The sequence below is a fragment of the Loxodonta africana genome, unplaced genomic scaffold (genome assembly GCF_030014295.1).
Source record: "Loxodonta africana isolate mLoxAfr1 unplaced genomic scaffold, mLoxAfr1.hap2 scaffold_198, whole genome shotgun sequence".
Classification (NCBI taxonomy): domain Eukaryota; kingdom Metazoa; phylum Chordata; class Mammalia; order Proboscidea; family Elephantidae; genus Loxodonta; species Loxodonta africana.
In genome coordinates, this window is record NW_026974939.1 from 108,035 (window position 1) to 125,232 (window position 17,198).

Below are 17,198 nucleotides of genomic sequence, written 5' to 3' on the forward strand. Positions count from 1 at the left end.
CCATCCAATCCGGCCTGCAGGGTATTGGTTTCTGCCGGGTCCGGTCTGTCAACCTCTCACTGCTTCTGAACCATGTCCCCTTCCCCCTGCCACTAAGTCCAATTCTGTAACTTCACCTTTGATGATCAGGGCTCCTAGATTGTCACATATAATCGATTTACTTCTCCGGGTCTTTGTTATAAGAGGGGCTACACAAAGCATCTGACTACTCTGCCATCTTGGCCCCACCTCCTACAAGAGACATTTTTCATCACATTCCTGAATCTGACCCTATCAGAGAAACTTATCTCTGAGAAAATGAAATAGGGATGAGGCAGTAGGCAGAACAAACCCGTTGAGTTGGAGTCGATTCTGATGCATAATGACCCTATAGGTCAGAGTAGAACTGCCTCATAGGGTTTTCAAGGAGCGGCTGTTGCATTTGAACTACTGGGCCAGAGTATATTTGGAGCATTGGTGGTGCAGTGGTTAAGAACTCAGCTGCTAACCAAAAGCTTGGCAGTTCGAATACATTAGCTGCTCCATGGAAACCCTATGGGGGCAATTCTACTCTGTCCTATAGCGTTGCTATGTGTTGAAATCAATTCACCAGTAGTGGGTTTGGTTTTTTGGTTTACACGCCTATATGAGTAAAATTTGTCTTGAATCTCTAAACTTAATTCTAACATAAGAATGAAATTGTAGCACTTCTCCATAAAGGTTTATCTTAAGTCATCAGGATAAAAACCAAACCCACTGCCGTCGAGTCGAATCTGACTCATCCCGCCCCTATAGGACAGAGTAGAACTGCCCGATAGAGTTTCCAAGGAGCGCCTGGTGGATTTGAACTGCCGTCCTCTTGGTTAGCAGTCGTAGCACTTACCCACTGTGCCACCAGGGTTTCCTCATCAGGATAAGCCTGTGCTAATTTATTGGGTACCTTCAGGAATTCTTCATCAGTTATATTCACATTAAGAAGGGAAAAAATATCAGAAAGAACTTCATACATCATCACCCTTCATTTCATGGAAGGTTCAAGTGTGTCAATGATGGTGGTTATGTGAAATTGATCTCTGGCCCTCAGTACTTCTGGAGCATTTCTGTCATTTACTTGTTTCTTTTAATGCTTCTGCAACAATAAACTGCTTGATAATCAGTATTTGGCAGTATTTGTTTTATTGTGTTTTCAAAATATTCTCTTATGTAAATATCTTGTTAATAGCTGGTAGAGATCTATGCATGTCTATAAATTTACTTCTGAATCTTGGAGAATTGACTCGTCAAATGAAAATGATGGAATATATTATTATACATAACAAACATAAATATATGGGCTGTGTTTCCATTTTGTTGGCGACGTTTTAAGCTTCTGTTCTGGTATCTCCTTTTTGTGACTGGTCTTCAGCAATATTCTCTATGGCACCTAGAATCTGAGTGTGTGAGTCCAGGATTGAGCTCGTTGCTCTAGCATGTGCTTCCCAGTGGGTATTAAAAAGACATTTTAATGCTGATCATTGCCTATGAACAGCTCATCGGTGAATAGAGATGGCAAAAAATTTGTAAAATATCTGAATAGAAGAAAAAAATCTTTTTTTTTGACAAAAATCCATTGTGATACATCCTACAAAATTAAGTGAATATGCAGCACCTTGGTATGAAAATGGCATATTCATTACATTCCAGAATTTTCTGTTGCATGCCTTTATAATGCAGTGACATTTCCCAGCATTGTCATAGGATTGGTCTCTGCACTTCGAAAAATCAATTTTGCAAACTTCACCTAATTAGTGAAACACTTGGTTTGCAATGTCTTTGAGGGCTAACGCGATGTGTTCTCCTGACTCGCTTGGTGCATGTTATGCCTTCTTTCCCTCAAGTTTCTTCAGTTTGTAATGGAAATGTCTAGCTTGTGCCTTTTATGCCATTGTACCTTAGGAAGCAGATAACTTGTGTCCTAGATTTCACAGATGAAGAGGGATTTTTGAATTTTGGACTTGGACTTGATTTAAGACTTTTTTCTATGCTATGATGGGATGAGGAAACCCTGGTGGCATAGTGGTTAAGTGCTACGGCTGCTAACCGAAAGGTTGGCAGTTCGAATCTGCCAGGTGCTCCTTGGAAGCTCTATGGGGAAGTTCTACTCAGTCCTATAGGGTCGCTATGAGTCAGAATCGACTGGATGGCAGTGGGTTTGGTTTTGGTTTGTGATGGGACGAATATGTTTTCCATTTGCAAGAATGTGATTTTGGGGGGGCCAAAGGGTAGAATGTCATGGATTGAATTATGTCCCCCCAAAATGTGTGTATCAACTTGGATAGGCCATGTGAGGTTGTCCTCCATTTTGTGATGGTAATTTTATGTTGAGAGGATTAGGGTGGGATTTTAACACCTCCCTGATCCGAGATACAGGGAGTTTCCCTAGGGTGTGGCTTGCACCACCTTTTATCTCTCAGGAGATGAAAGGATAGAGAGTTGGGGACCTCATACTACCAAGAGCAGAGCATGTCCTTTGGACCCGGGGTCCCTGCGCCTGAGAAGCTCCTTGACCATGGGAAGATGGAGGACAAGGACCTTCTTCCAGAATCAACAGAGAGAGAAAGCCTTCCCCTGGAGCTGACGTCCTGAATTTGGACTTGTAACCTACTAGACTGTGAGAAAATAAATTTCTCTTTGTTAAAGCCATCCACTTACGGTATCTGTTGTGGCAGCACTAGATGACTAAGGCAGCGATGATTTTAGCTTCTGTTTTGGTGTTTCCTTTTTGTATCTGGTCTTCAGCAATATTCTGTGTGGCACCTAGAATTGTACTTGTTGCTATAGCATGACATTTTAATGTTCAGTCATTGCCTGAATATGTTTTAAGAACAGCTCATCAGTGAGTAGAGGTGGCAAAAAATTTGTAAAGTAACTGAATATTCGAAAAAACATCAATTGGTTTTGGACAAAAAAAATCTATTGTGATACATCCTACAAAATTAAGTGAATGTGCAGCACCTTGGTATGAAAATGGCATATTAATTTCATTCCAGAATTTTCTGTCGCATGCCTTTATAATGCAGTGACGTAATGGCAGCATTGTCATAGGATTGGTCTCTGCACTTAGAAAAATCAATTTTGCAAACTTCACATAATTAGTGAAACACTTGCTTTGCAATGTCTTTACCAGTATGATTTTTTAGATTTTTTAAGCTAGTAAATGTGATAAATCACCACACAGGTTTTCTATCTGTTGGAGATACGGATCTTTAAACAATCCTTAGCTGGCCTGTATGAGAAGGCTCAGAAGTGGAATCCACAGACAAAATGAAATATCGAGCTATACTTATTTCACTGAAAATAGTTGATTGAATTTCATCACTTATCAAAATTATAAATTTTTTACACATTATTTTAGAATTATAGGATGGATTGCCCTTTCCTGTGTTACCGTGTTTTGAGATGTGACTTGCTAAAAATAGATCAAATGAGCAACAAGTTGAAGTCAACTTTAAAATTTTCCATTTCGTGGGGACCCAAAGACTTCATTTCTTTTTCACGAAGATAGTCCCCATTCGGTGATTGTTATGACAACAATGACACATTACAAAATGGCCTTTCAATACTGATGTTTATTAATTTGTGATTCCACTTCATAAATTAAGCCAGAACAGTGTGTTTGGTTTAAATATGATAACATAATCTTTGTGAATTGAACTATTTTCATGTTTACCGATCCTATTCAATTTGCACCAATTGCTAAATTCATCTGTAACAATTCAAGAATTAAATGAGGATGACGGGTTTGTTTGTTTGGTTACTAGGTTTGCAAACAAAACAATACACAGAGCTGACTGATGGAGATTGCAGTAGCCACTCCCTCTTATAATTTTCATCATTAACTTTGCACTCTAGAAGAAATTCTGGCTACAGAACTTTGTTTACCGTCCAGGAATTTTCAACACAAATTTACAAGTGGACAACTGTGATGTTGACAATCACTTGGGCCTCTTTTGATCCAGTAATTTACTTCGTTGGAAGAAAATTATTCCACAAGGCAGGATCTGCATTTTTGTTATTTATGGGGTCTGCAGATGTGACAATTTAATATTCTTAGTTTCACTTTCTAGATCATTACTAATTTTTTTTTTTTTACTACAGCAAGAAATGGATGCAGAATTTGGAACAAATTCTCTTATTTGTATTGCCATCGTTAATTTCAGCACTAGTGGTACTAGTAGGATGATTCCCACCCATTAAGCATGTACCTTTAGTGGAAGAAGTCTGTTCTGATTTATTACATTCTAAAAAGGAATTTTGGAATTGTCTTTAGGGATTCACAAATCATTTTATCTTCTGCAGGCTTCCATTTTTGCACTCCACTTAGTTATTGGCATTTCATTTTGCCTGGATATAAAATTATGTCACTTTTTAAGTTTGATTCTACCATAACAATAAATTTGAATAATAGAAAATAAATTTATAAAACAGGTAGTTTATAAAATAAAATTTACTTTAGAATTTAGACATTAACACAAAAAATTTATATTTGAAAATTAAATAACTCATTGCTGTGGATTAAATTTTAACTAACAGTGACCCTATTGGGCAGAATAGAACTGCACAGCAGGGCTTCTAAGGAGAGGCTGGTTGAAACCTTTTAGTTTCAGCCAAGCTCTTAACCACTGTTCCACCAGGGCTACATTTGAAAATTAGTAAGTAAAAACGTTAATTTGGACCATGAGATTTTGTTCTTCAGGTCTTAGATAGTCCAAAGAAATAGTACATGATATCCTTCTCCATGGACTAATTCCTCCTGAAAACAGGTCCAAAGTATGTAGGATGTAGTCTAGCCATCTTTGCTTCTAGGCTAGGGTACATTCGGGTACATACTTCTTTCAAGATAGATTTTTTTGTGCTTTTGGCAGTTCATGGTATATTCAGAATTCTTCACCAACACGACAATTAAAAGGCATCAATTCTTCTACGGTCTTCCTTATTCATCAGCCAGCTTTCCCACACATACGAGGCCACTGAAAACACTGTGGCTTGGATCAGTTGCATCTTCGTTTTCAAGGTGATGTCTTTGCTTTTCAACACTTTAGAGGTCTTTTGCCGCCGATTTGCCTAATGCAGTGCATCTTTTGATTTCTTAATTGCTGTTTCCATGGGTGTTGATTGTGGATCCAAATAAAATGAAATCCTTGACAACCTCAATCTTTTCTCCATTTATCATGATGTTGCTCATTGGCCCAGTTGTGAGGATTTTTGTTTTCTTCATGTTGAGGTACAATCTATACTGAAGGCCGCGGTCTTTGATCTTCATCAGAAAGTGCTTCAAGCCCTCTTATCTTTTAGCAAGCAGGGTTGTGTCATCTGTAAAATGCGGGTTGTTAATGAGTCTTCCTCCAATCCTGATGTCGTGTTCTTCGTATAGTCTAGCTTCTCAGATTATTTGCAGATTAAATAAGTATCGTGAAAGGATACAACCCTGACACACACCTTTCCTGACTTTAAACCACGCAGTATCACTTTTTTCTGTTTGAACGTCTACCTCTTGATCAGGTTCCTCATCAGCACAATTAAGTGTTCTGGAATTCCCACTCTTCGCGATGTTATCCATAATTTGTTATGACCCAAGCAGTCAAATGCCTTTGCATAGTCAATAAAACACAGGTAAACATCTTTCTGGTATTCTCTGCTTTCAGCCAGAATCGATATGACATCAGCTGTGATATCCCTCCTTCCATGTCCTCTTCTGAATCCTGCTTAAATTTCTGGCAGTTCCCTGTCAATGTACTGCTGCAGCTGCTTTTGAATGATTTTTAGCAGAATATTACTTGCATGTGATATTAATGATATTGTTTGATAATTTCCACATTTGGTTGGATCACCTTTCATAGGAATAGGCGTAAATATGGATCCTTGCCAGTTCGTAGGCCAGGTAGCTGTATTCCAAATTTCTTGGGATTAGACAAGTGAGCGATTCCAGTGCTGCATCCATTTGGTGAAACATCTCAGTTGGTATTCCGTCAATTCTCGGAGGCTTTTTTTTCTCACCAATTCCTTCAGTGCAGCATGGACTTCTTCCTTCAGTACCATCGGTTTCTGATCATACGGTACTTCCTGAAATGGTTGAAGGTCGACCAATTCTTTTTGGTATAGTGACTGTGGGTATTACTTTCATCTTCTTTTGATGCTTCCTGCGTCATTTAATATTATACCCGTAGAATCCTTCAGTATTGCAACTCAAGGGTTGAATTTTTTCTTCAGTTCTTTCAGCTTGAGAAATGCTGAGTGTGTTCTTCCGTTTTGGTTATCCATCTCCAGATCTTTACACATGTCGTTATAATACTTTTTCTTCTCAAGCCACCCTTTGAAATCTTCTTTCAGCTCTATTACTTCGTCATTTCTTCCTTTCACTTTAGCTACCCGACATTCAAGAGCAAGGTTCAGAGTCTCTTCTGACATCCGTTTTGGTCTTTTCTTTCTTTCCTGTCTTTTAAAGGACCTCTTGCTTTCTTCATGTGTGATGTCCTTGATGTCATTGCACAACTCACGTGGTCTTCAGTCGTTAGTGTTTAACATGTAAAATGTATTCTTGAGGTGGTCTCTAAATACAGGTGAGATGTACTCAAGGTCGTACTTTGGCCCTTTTTGACTTATTCTACTTTTCTTCAGTTTCAACTTGAACTCCCATATGAGCAATTGACAGTCTGTTTCACAATCGATCCCTGGCCTTGTTCTGACTGATGATATGAGTTTTCCCATCTTCTCTTTCCACAGATGTAGTCAGTTTGATTCCTGTGTATTCCATCTGGTAAAGTCCACGTGTATAGCTGCCGTTTATGTTGGTGAAAAAAAATATTTGCAGTGGATGAGTCACTGGTCTTGCAAACTTCTTTCATGAGATTTCTGGCATCATTTCTATCAGCAATGCTGTGTTTTCCAACTACTTTTCCTCGTTTCCAACTTTAACATTCTAATGACCAGTAATTATCAATGCATCTTGATTGCATGTTTGATCAATCTCAGGCTGCAGAAGTTGTTTAAAATCTTCAATTTCTTTGTCTTTGGCATTAGTGGTTGGTGCATAAATTTGAATAGTCATATAAACTGGTCTTCCTTGTAAGTGTATGGATATTAGCCTATCAGTGACAACATTGTACTTCAGGCTAGATCTTGAAATGTTCTCTTTGATGATTAATGTAACGTCATTCTTTTGACTCTGGTGGAATATCCGTGTTTGTAAGACTGCTCACAGACTGTTTCACCAGGGAGTTTTCTGGTACTGCGATATCTACCACTAATCTCTGTGATTCCTGTGAATGGGCAAAATAAGAATAGTGCTATAGATTTCTTCCAAATACAGAAAACATAATTATGAAAATGTTCTTGGTGTTGATTATGTTCTTTACCAATCTGTTCGTATCGGATTTTTGATACTTCACTTGAAAAATGAGTCCAAGGTACTGTGATGTGATTGTTTACTTTGTGTGGCCTTTCTAGCCATGGTCTTATAACATTCACCCCGGTGCTTGGGCAGGACTGTGTGATAGGATAATTGTGGCTCACCAAGGGGATTGTTTAGTTTTCCCTTCAAAGAGCACCAGTTCCAGAGCAAAGAGGAGGATTCAACTCCCATCAAGGAAGAACAGCCAGGAGCTGAGCATATATTATGGACCTGAGATCCCTGCACTGAGAAGCTCCTAGAAGCAGGAGACTGAGATAGAGAGAGGAAGCTGTAACCCTGAAGACAGTAAGATGCCATGGCAGGAGAGACCAAGCAACAGGGACCCGGCTATAGGAGATGATGGCCCATGGAGAAGGAAAGCTGAGTGCCTTTGGAGAGAGGCCCAAGGCCAGGCAGAGGCACGCCTATGAGCACAGGAGGGAAGAGGCTGTCCTGATAGAAGAACTGTATTCTGAGTGTCTTTGAGCCTGAGTTATACTTGTTACTTCCCTAATAAACCCCATAATCATGAATATGGATTATGAGCTCTGTGTGGCCGTTGCAATGAATTACTGAACCCAGCAGAGAAGTAGGGAGTGCTGTGTGAGGGACAGTTGGTGTCAGAGTTAGTGAAGATGGTGGAGAGTGGATAGTTTTTTCACCAATGCCTTCAATGCAGCTTCGATTTCTTCCTTTTATACCATCAGTTCTTGATCTTATGCTACCTCTTGAAATGGTTGAAAATTATCCAGTTCTACTGCAGTAGCTATATTAATATCAGACAAATTATACTTCAGGAAAAGGAGTATAAATTAGGGATAAGTAGGGACATAACATAATAAAGGTTCAATTCTCCAAAAAGATACAACAATCGTAAATGTGTATGTATTTAACACCAGGGCTCCAAAATACAGACATTAATAAATCTGAAAGGGGAAATGGACAAATAAGCATTTGCAATTGATATCAGTACTTTTCTATCAATAATTAATAGAGCCCTACTAGTTGAAGTCCAAAGCATCTGTATGAGCCACTCATGGATGTCTGTGTGTGTGTGTATGTGTGTATGTATAGTATAAAGACAAGTAATACAGAAATAAACATAGATATATGTTGTAGTCCTTGGGAGGTGCAAACGGTTAATGCATTCAGCTGCTAACCAAAATGCTGGAGGTTTGAGTCCACCCAGAGTCACTTCGGAAGAAAGGCTTGGCGGTCTACTTTTGAAAAATTAGCCATTGAACTGACACACTTGTGTGTCAGTACTACTCTGACACATATGGGGGGAGGGGTCACCATGAGTCAGATCAGCTTGATAGCAATTGAATGATTTTTTTATTCATTCTGCCAATGTTTGTCTTTTAATTGGTATCTTAGGCTGGGTTCTCTAGAGAAGCAAAACCAGTGAGGTGTATAGATAGATAGATAGATAGATAGATGGATGGATGGATGGATGGATGGATGGATGGATGGATGGATGGATGGATGGATAGATAGGGAGAGGGAGAGAGAGATAGATTTATATCAAGGAAATGGCTCACGAGGCTGTAGAGCCTGGTAAGTCTCAAGTCCATGGATCAGGCTTGTGGCTTCTCCTGACTCACATAGATGCAGGGACTGCAGAACTCAAGATCTGCAGGTCATACAACAGGTCTGTGCCTCACAGGCTACAAAGGGTGACAAATCTCAACATCGGCAGGTAAGCTGGCAGGCCGTGGCTCACAGACTGCAGAGGCTGGTGAATCCCAAAGTTGGAAGGTAAGCTGAAGGTTCAAGTCCCAAAAACTTGAGGTCAGATGAAGAGGAGCCAGCTGCAGGATTCAGAGTGAACAAAAGCTCAAGAGCCTTGCCAGAAAGGCCACTTATATTGGATGCAGTCCACACCCCCGAGGAAACTCCCTTACATCTGATTGGCTACTCACAGCAGATCCCATCATGGAGGTACGGAAATGATTGCATCATTATACGACTGCTAAACTGCATCATAACTGCCAAAGCACTGAGAATCATGGTCCAACAAAGTTGACACACAACTTTAATGATCCCAATTGTGAATTTAATCTATTTATATTTAAAGCGATTAATGATAAGGAAGGACTTATATCTTCTACTTTGTAGTAGGTCATATATGTATTTTGTTGCTCATTTTCTTCACTACTGTCCACGTTTGTGTTTGACGGATTTTTTTCACGTGTACAATTTTGATCCTCTCCTTATTTCCTTTCCTTATATTTTTTAACTTCTTAGTGGTGACCATGAGGATTACAATTGATATCTTATATTTATAACAATCTTCTTTTAATTAATACAAATTTAGCTTCAACAGTATACAAAATTCTGCTTTTATTCAGCTCAGTTACCTCCCCTACTTACGTTGCTGGTACAAAAATTGCATCTTTATACATTGTGTGTCCATTAAGAGAGATGTGTAAGTATTTTTATGCATTCGTGCTTTAAATCATATATGAAAAAAAAGAGGCGTGATATAAAAATATTACTGACTTTGTTTTATCTAAGCAGTTACCTTTACGGAGTCTTTGTTTCTTTTTATGGCTTCAAGTTACTGTCTAGTGTCCTTCCGTGCCAGCCAGAATGATTCCCTGTAGCATTTCTCATAAGGCAGTTCTGCTACTAACACACTCCCTCAGGTTTTGTATATCTGGGCATGTCTTAATTTCGCCTTCATTTTTGAAAGATAGTTTTGCTAGATATTGACATCTTGGTTCATACTTTTGTTTCTGTATTTTTTTTCCAGTATCTTAAATACATCATCCCACTATTTTCTCATCTCAATGGTTTCTGATGAAAAATCACCAGTTAAACTTGTTGAGACTCTCTTGTTTGTACATTAGGAGTCACTTATCTCTTGCCACTTTCAAGTTTCTGTGTTCGTCTTTTGACATTTTGATTATATCTCTCTGTGGATATCTATGTATTTATTGTCCATTGAGTTTATTGAGCTTCTTGGATATCTAGATGACATTTGGGAAACTTCCAGTCATTACATTTTCAAATATTCTTTCTGTCCTTTCATCTTTCTTTCCTTTCTGGAACTCCCTTGATGAGTATATTGGTATGCTTGATGTTGTCCCGCAGGTCCCTTAGGCTCTGTTCATTTTCTTCATTCTTTTTCCTTTATGCTCCTCAGTTAGAACAATTTCAGTTGTGCTTTTTCAAGTTTACATTTTCCTGCTTTCTTGCTCAAATCTGCTGTTGAGCTCCTCTAATGAAATTTTTATTTCAGCTCTTCTACTTTTCAGCTCTATAATTTCTATTTGGTTCTTTTGATAATATTTCTTTATTAATATTTTCTACTTGTTCATACATTCTTCTCTTGGTTTCCTTTTTTTTTTTGTCTGTGGTTTCTTTAGCTCTTTCAGGAAACTTAAGACAATTGTTTTAAAATCTTTGTCTAGTAATCCCAATATCTGTGTTTCCTTAGGGATGCTTTCTGTTCATTTCTCTTCTTTCTTTCTTCTTAACAAATGAACCATCCTTTTCTTTTTCTTTTTATGACTTAAAATAGTGTGTTGCAAACTGCATATCTTAAATATTATAATGTAACTCTGGAAATCAGATTCCCTCCAGGCATTTGGGTTTGCTTTTTTTTTTTTAATTGTTGAGGGCCAGTTATCCATTTGCATAGTGATGTTTCCAAACTATTTCTGCAAAGATTGTATGTCTTCTCATGTGTGGACACTGAAGTTCTGTTCTGTTATCTCAGCAGTCAGTTCTTGACCTGACAGTGCTTTCTTTAAATGCTTGTAGCCAAAAAGGAAAAGGAACATTATCCCAGTCTTTGCAGATTGGCTCTGAACTGGGGCGTTCTTTCAATGCTAAGCAAGAGTGCCTAAAACTCTGCCTTAGCCTTCACTTCCTGCCCCCATGGAGCCCAAAGATCAACCAGAGGTGCAAGCCTAAAGCTTTGTCAGGATCTTTATGAGCATGTCTTCATCCTTAGGCAAGAACATTGCACTCCAGATTCCTCAGTATATGTGGTAGCCCTTCAAAGCCCTTAAACCACCAACCATTGTCCTCTCAGCCTCCTTTTTTCCAAGCTTTTGGACGTCTCTGCTGTTTTCTCTGTCCTTCATCCTTTGACCCTGGAGTTAGGACCAATTCTTTGAGCTTCGTACTCCTCAGTTTCCATCACATCATACATTTTCTCTTGTGTGCTGTTGAGTCAATTCTGACTCATAGTGACTATAAGATGGAGTAGAACTTCTCCAAAGGGTTTCTAAGGCTGTAATCTTTATGACAGGAAACGGTCATATCTTTCTCCTATGGAGTAGTTGGTGGATCAAATCAAAAGGTTTAACAGCTGAGTGCTTAACCACTGCACTACTGGGGCTCCTTTTGACATCATGCTTCGTAATAGATTTTTAACACACCCCTCAGAAACATAGAAGTCCATAAATTATCAACGATACAGAAGATTTAACATGTATAAAAATACCAAATTGATATATGTGTATGTGTGTGCATTATCTAACCACTAATGAATATACATTCATCTCATGCACAAAATACATAGTGTTTATAAAAACGGACTATATACTGTGTTATAAAGCAAGTCTCAACAAATTTCAAGAGTCTGCAATAATATAGAGGATACTATGTAAGTACACCAAAATTAAAATAAAAACCATCTTAGAAAGAGAAAATACAAAATCTCCATGTCCTTGGATATTTTAAAATAGTATGAATCAAGAAGACATCATGATGAAAATTAGAATACCTTTTGAAGTGAACAATTATGAACATAGTGCACGTAAAAATTTGTGCAGTACAGACAATATAATACAGGAAACTTATAGCCTTAAAAATATAATTGGAAAGAACAAATCTTGAAAAATAAGTGAGTTAAACATCCATTCAAAATGTTGGGTAAAAACCAGAAACAAACATAGGAATTTTTGTTTCTATTAATGATTGAATACATGCAACGGACGATCAACAAAGACTAAAGTTGATTATTAGAAAATGCTAGTAAAATTGACAAACTTTAGGCAAGACTGATGAAGTGAAAAAGAATGAAGGTATAAACAACGAATATCAGGAATTAGAAAGAAAATGACTACAGATCTTGCAGAACATAAAGATAATGTGAGAATGTTATGAACCATATTAGCCAATAAATTTGCAAATTTAGGTAAAGTAGGCAAACGTATCCTACCATGTAAGTTAATAACAATGATTCAGGAAGAAACAGGAAGCAAAAGTAATTCCACAACTGTTAATAGAATTGAATTAGAGCTCAAACTATTCTCAAAAAGGAAACTTCATGTCAGATGGCTTTTCCTGCAAATTCTGCCAAATATTCAAGAAATATTTCACAAATTCTTCAATATAAAAGGAAATATATACCCAAACTCATTTTATAAAGCTTGTAGAATGAATATTGATACCAAAACCTGACAAGAGCAGCACAAGATGGGAAAATTACAGGCCAATGTCACTGATGAACATAGATGTAAAATATGAAAATAAATAGGCAAAACAAATCCAGCAATACTGTAAAGAAGATTATATTATGACCAAGTTGGGTCTATCCCAAGAATTCAAGGTTAGTTTAACATTCAAAAATGAATCAGTACAATTTGCCATAGGTACAGGAAAAATAAATGTGATTATATTAATAGGTGTAATAAAATAAGTATTTGATAACCTTCAGCATCCACTCATGTTTTTTAAAAGAACATCTAGCATGCCACGAGACCAGAAGAACCAGAAGGTTCCCGGCTCCTGTCGCTGAACATTTTGATCAAAGAGTCCATAGCAAAGCCCTGATCAAAAGGGGGAAAATGCAGAATAGAATTTCAAATTCTCATGAACCCTAGACTTTTTGGAGCCATTGAGGGTGAATGAACTCCTGAAACTATTGCCGTGAGATAATCTTTAAACGTTACACCAAAAGCATTCCCTTGAATTATCTTAAAACCGAAGTATAAAAAAGAAAAAACCCAACTGTTGCTGTTGAGTTGATTCTGACTCAGAGACCCTGTAGGACAGAATAGCACTGCCGCATAGGGTTTCCAAGGTGCAGGTGGTGGATTCAAACTGCTCTTCTTTTGCTTGGCTACCGTATCACTTAACCGCTGTGCCACGAGGGCTCCAGAACATTAGCTTACTTAACTAATAAAAGTGGTCTACCTTGAGCATATGCTCTTTTAAGAACTGTCTACATGGCATCAGATTGACAACAGCTACTGAAAAGATTAGATAGGAACCTTAAGGAGCAGTGGGTTTATGTTAATGATGGAGGAACAACTGAGAAAAGGAGGACAAGAATGGTTGCACAACTTGAATGTAACCGATGTCATTAAATTGTACAGGTAGAAACTGTTGAGTTGGTGTATGTTTTGCTGCATACATTCTCCACCAGAAAAAATAAATTTACAGGTAATAATTAACAAAAAATGTCAAGGAGAGCTAAATATTTTGAAAATAAGACAGAGTTGCATGTGAGGGAATGAGTAGGGTGAGCTGTTTTAGATTAATAGTCAGTAAAGGCTTATGGGAGCAGGATATTTGAGAAGATAACTGACCTATATCCAAGGAGAGAATAGCTGTATGAAGTTCTGGAGGGAGGATATTGCCAATAAAGGAAAGAGTTGTTTCTGAGGCCCTTAAATAACCAAGTGTTTTGGCATGTTTGAGGAAGCTCAGGAAATAAGTCATGGCGAGTGTGGAGTGAACCGAGGGAGGACTGTTAGTATGGTGGGCAAGCCCCGCATCATGAAAGACCATGGGAAGCATTTGGGAATTTTTCCTAATCGCCATGAGAAGCCGCTGAAATGATGCTGTTATGTAGACTGTAAGAGGGAAGATCAGTGGCATGGAGTCCAGTTTTAACCAAGAGATGATGGTGGCTGTAAGGTGGAGGTAGTGAGAAGTGGATAGAGTCAGGATTTATTTTAAGGTAGAGCCAAGAGTCCAGAATATGTGTCAATGGATTGGATGCAAGATTTGAATAAAGGAGAGAAATCAAGGATGATTCCTAGGTTTTTGTCCTGAACAACCCAGAGGATAGTGAGAACATTTGCTTAGATAAGGAAGACTGGGAGGTAAATAAGACACTTGGAGCAAGAATTTTATTTGAACCACATTAAGTCTGAGATGCCTAGTAGACATTCAAGGGGAGATGTGAGGTCAGCCATTGGTGAAGGAACAACAGGGCAGAGTATGTAAATGAGGGTATCCTAGGGCTCAGGTGGAATTGACTGCCCTGAATTAGCTCAAATAACCTAGACAGTGAGAAGTGATGAGTGATGTTACTTAAACAGGGCATGGAAATCAATGAAAAAGGTGTGGGAGTGGCAGGGAGGCTAAGGTAGAGAAGTTTCTCTCTCCCTAAACCTGATTGGCTGGATTTGAAGACATCATAAGTTCCTGTATGAGAAATATCCAGCAAATTACCCGTTGATTTAATAAATTGATAACAAAGTCCACCTTTCAGCCAAAGATTGAAAAACAAACAAACCAATTGCCATCCAGTGGATTCTGACTCTTAGCAACCCTATAGGATGGAGTAGAACTACCCCACAGGGTTTCTAAGGAGCGGCTGGTGGATTCAAACAGCAGACCTTTTGGTTAGTAGCTGAGCTCTTAACCACTGCACCACCAGGGCTCAGACCAAGAATAACACACGTGAGGAACTTACTCCTTAGTTCAATCAAATATGTAGAAATTCAAATTTGTAATTTTGGAGATTTCTCCTATTTTTTTTCAAAATGGGGGGCATTGAGATGGAGGATTTTCCCATGCCCACCATCCTAAGGGATTTAATTAACCCATAGTTGAGACATTGTAAACATCTCAAGAAATTATTACCTTTGAGAAACTTGAGGGTGAGTAGGCATATCACCTGATTCCTCTTAAATTCCTTTTAAAAACCTGACTTGAAGACTCACCTGCCTTTTTGAATAAGTGCCAGCTTGAATAGGCAGGGTTCAGGGAATTGCCAACCAAAAGTATGGTTTCTCCAGAGGCCTCCAAGGGCTGTAAAAGAAAAGCGGAGCCAGACCCCGTGCTTGGGACATACCCTTGGTATGAAATATTTGAGTGTGTGTGTGGTGGGGGAGCACTGGGTGTGGGAGAGTGGGGTGGGTGGGTAATAGGGAAATGCCTGTTTTGTTTTGTTTGAAGAAACAAGTTTTTACATTTTTTTTTTTTATTATTATTACGATGAACAGTTAAGTGGAGACATGTTCCTTATCTGCAGGGGCTAGTGGAAGTGCTGATAGCTGAGAATGTAGCCTGCTCCCCAAGTGCGAGTTGGCATTTTGGAGAGAAAACTTGATGTTTGGAACACTGACTGGCCCTGCCTTTTCTAAATAATTAAGGGTGGTGGGGTGGTGGTAATAGAAAGAGGATGGTCTATGAATGCTGACCCTGGAAAATTAACTCCCGAGTGTGTGGGTTGTGGATAGCAGGAAAAGAACATCACCCGCAAATGACAGCAGTGCCTTTATTTATTTATTTATGCTTCTTTTTAGTTCTGAGTTGTTTTTAAGCCACAAATTAATGGGGCCACCATGAGTTTTCAGAGAATGAGTTTTACAAAAATCTAAGTGTTTTAAATATTGCAAGGATTTACTTATATATGCTGTATATGAGAAAAGTCCTTACAGTTATAGGGAGGAGAAAGAAAGTATATTCAGGAATTAAATTTTCACAGTTCTCTGAATTCTTATATTTCTCTTGTTGTCCGTTTTTCTTTTTTTGTCCTTCATCCACTCCTTCCACCTTGACCCACTGTCTTCATCATCTAATGCTGCCATAACAGAAATACCATGAGTGGATGGCTTTAACTGAGAGAAATTTAATACCTCACATTAAAGTAGGCTAATAGTCCAAATTCAAGGCATCAGCTCTAAAGGAAAGCTTTCTCTCTCTTTCGGCTCTGGAAGAAGGTCCTTGTCCTTAGCCTTCCCATGGTCAAGGAGCTTCTCAGGTGCAGGGACCCTGGGTCCAGAGGGCATGCTGTGCTCCTGGTGCTGCTTTCTTGATAGTATGAGGCCCCCAACTCTCCGCTTGCTTCCCTTTCCTTTTATGTCTGGAGAGATAAAAGGTGGTGCAGGTCACACCACAGGGAAACGTGCCTGAGTGAGGGTGGTGTTACAATCCCACCCTAATCCTCTTAAAGTAAAATTACAATCACAGAATGGACGTCAACTACACAATAGTGGGAATCATGGCCTAACCAAGTTGAGACACACGTTTTTTAGGGTCATAATTCAATCCATGACACCCACCAAACCAAACTTGTCACCATCAAGTTGATTCCAACCCGTAGCGACCCTAGTTGATTTGAACTCACAGAGACCCTATAGCATAGAGTAGAACTACCCCATAGAGTTTCCAAGGACTAGTTGGTGGATTCGAACTGCTGACCTTTTGATTAGCAGCTGAGCTCTTAACCACTATGCCACCAGGGCTCCTCTTGATCCACAGCCCACCCTAATTCACCACTGTGTTAGAAAAAGGTTTTGCTATTCTAAAATAAGAACTTTTACTATACTTTTGTGTTAGTGGTTGCTTTTGGTACGTCTTTAAGCACTGAACAGTTAACTCATACCCATTAAAAACCCATTGCCACTGAGTCTATTCCAACTCGTAGCGGCCCAATAGGGCAGAGCAGAACTGTGCCATAGACTTTCCAAGGGGCGCCTGGTGGATTTGAACTGATGACCTTTTGGTTAGCAGCCATAGCTCTTAAACAGTACACCACCAGCATGGGAGGGGTTTAATTGATAACATGATGTCTGGGCTCCAAGGGAGATGGAAT

At 38.8% G+C, this 17,198-nt stretch overlaps 1 long non-coding RNA gene across 1 annotated transcript in view; it reads right to left on the minus strand.

Moving 5' to 3' along the window:
• Nucleotides 1-1,935: 1,935 nt before the first annotated feature.
• Nucleotides 1,936-17,198, minus strand: part of LOC135229314 (uncharacterized) — a 142,520-nt gene continuing 127,257 nt past the window's right edge. The window contains exon 3 of the long non-coding RNA XR_010320100.1: nt 1,936-4,362. This is a non-coding gene — a long non-coding RNA (uncharacterized LOC135229314). The remainder of the gene's footprint in view (nt 4,363-17,198) is intronic.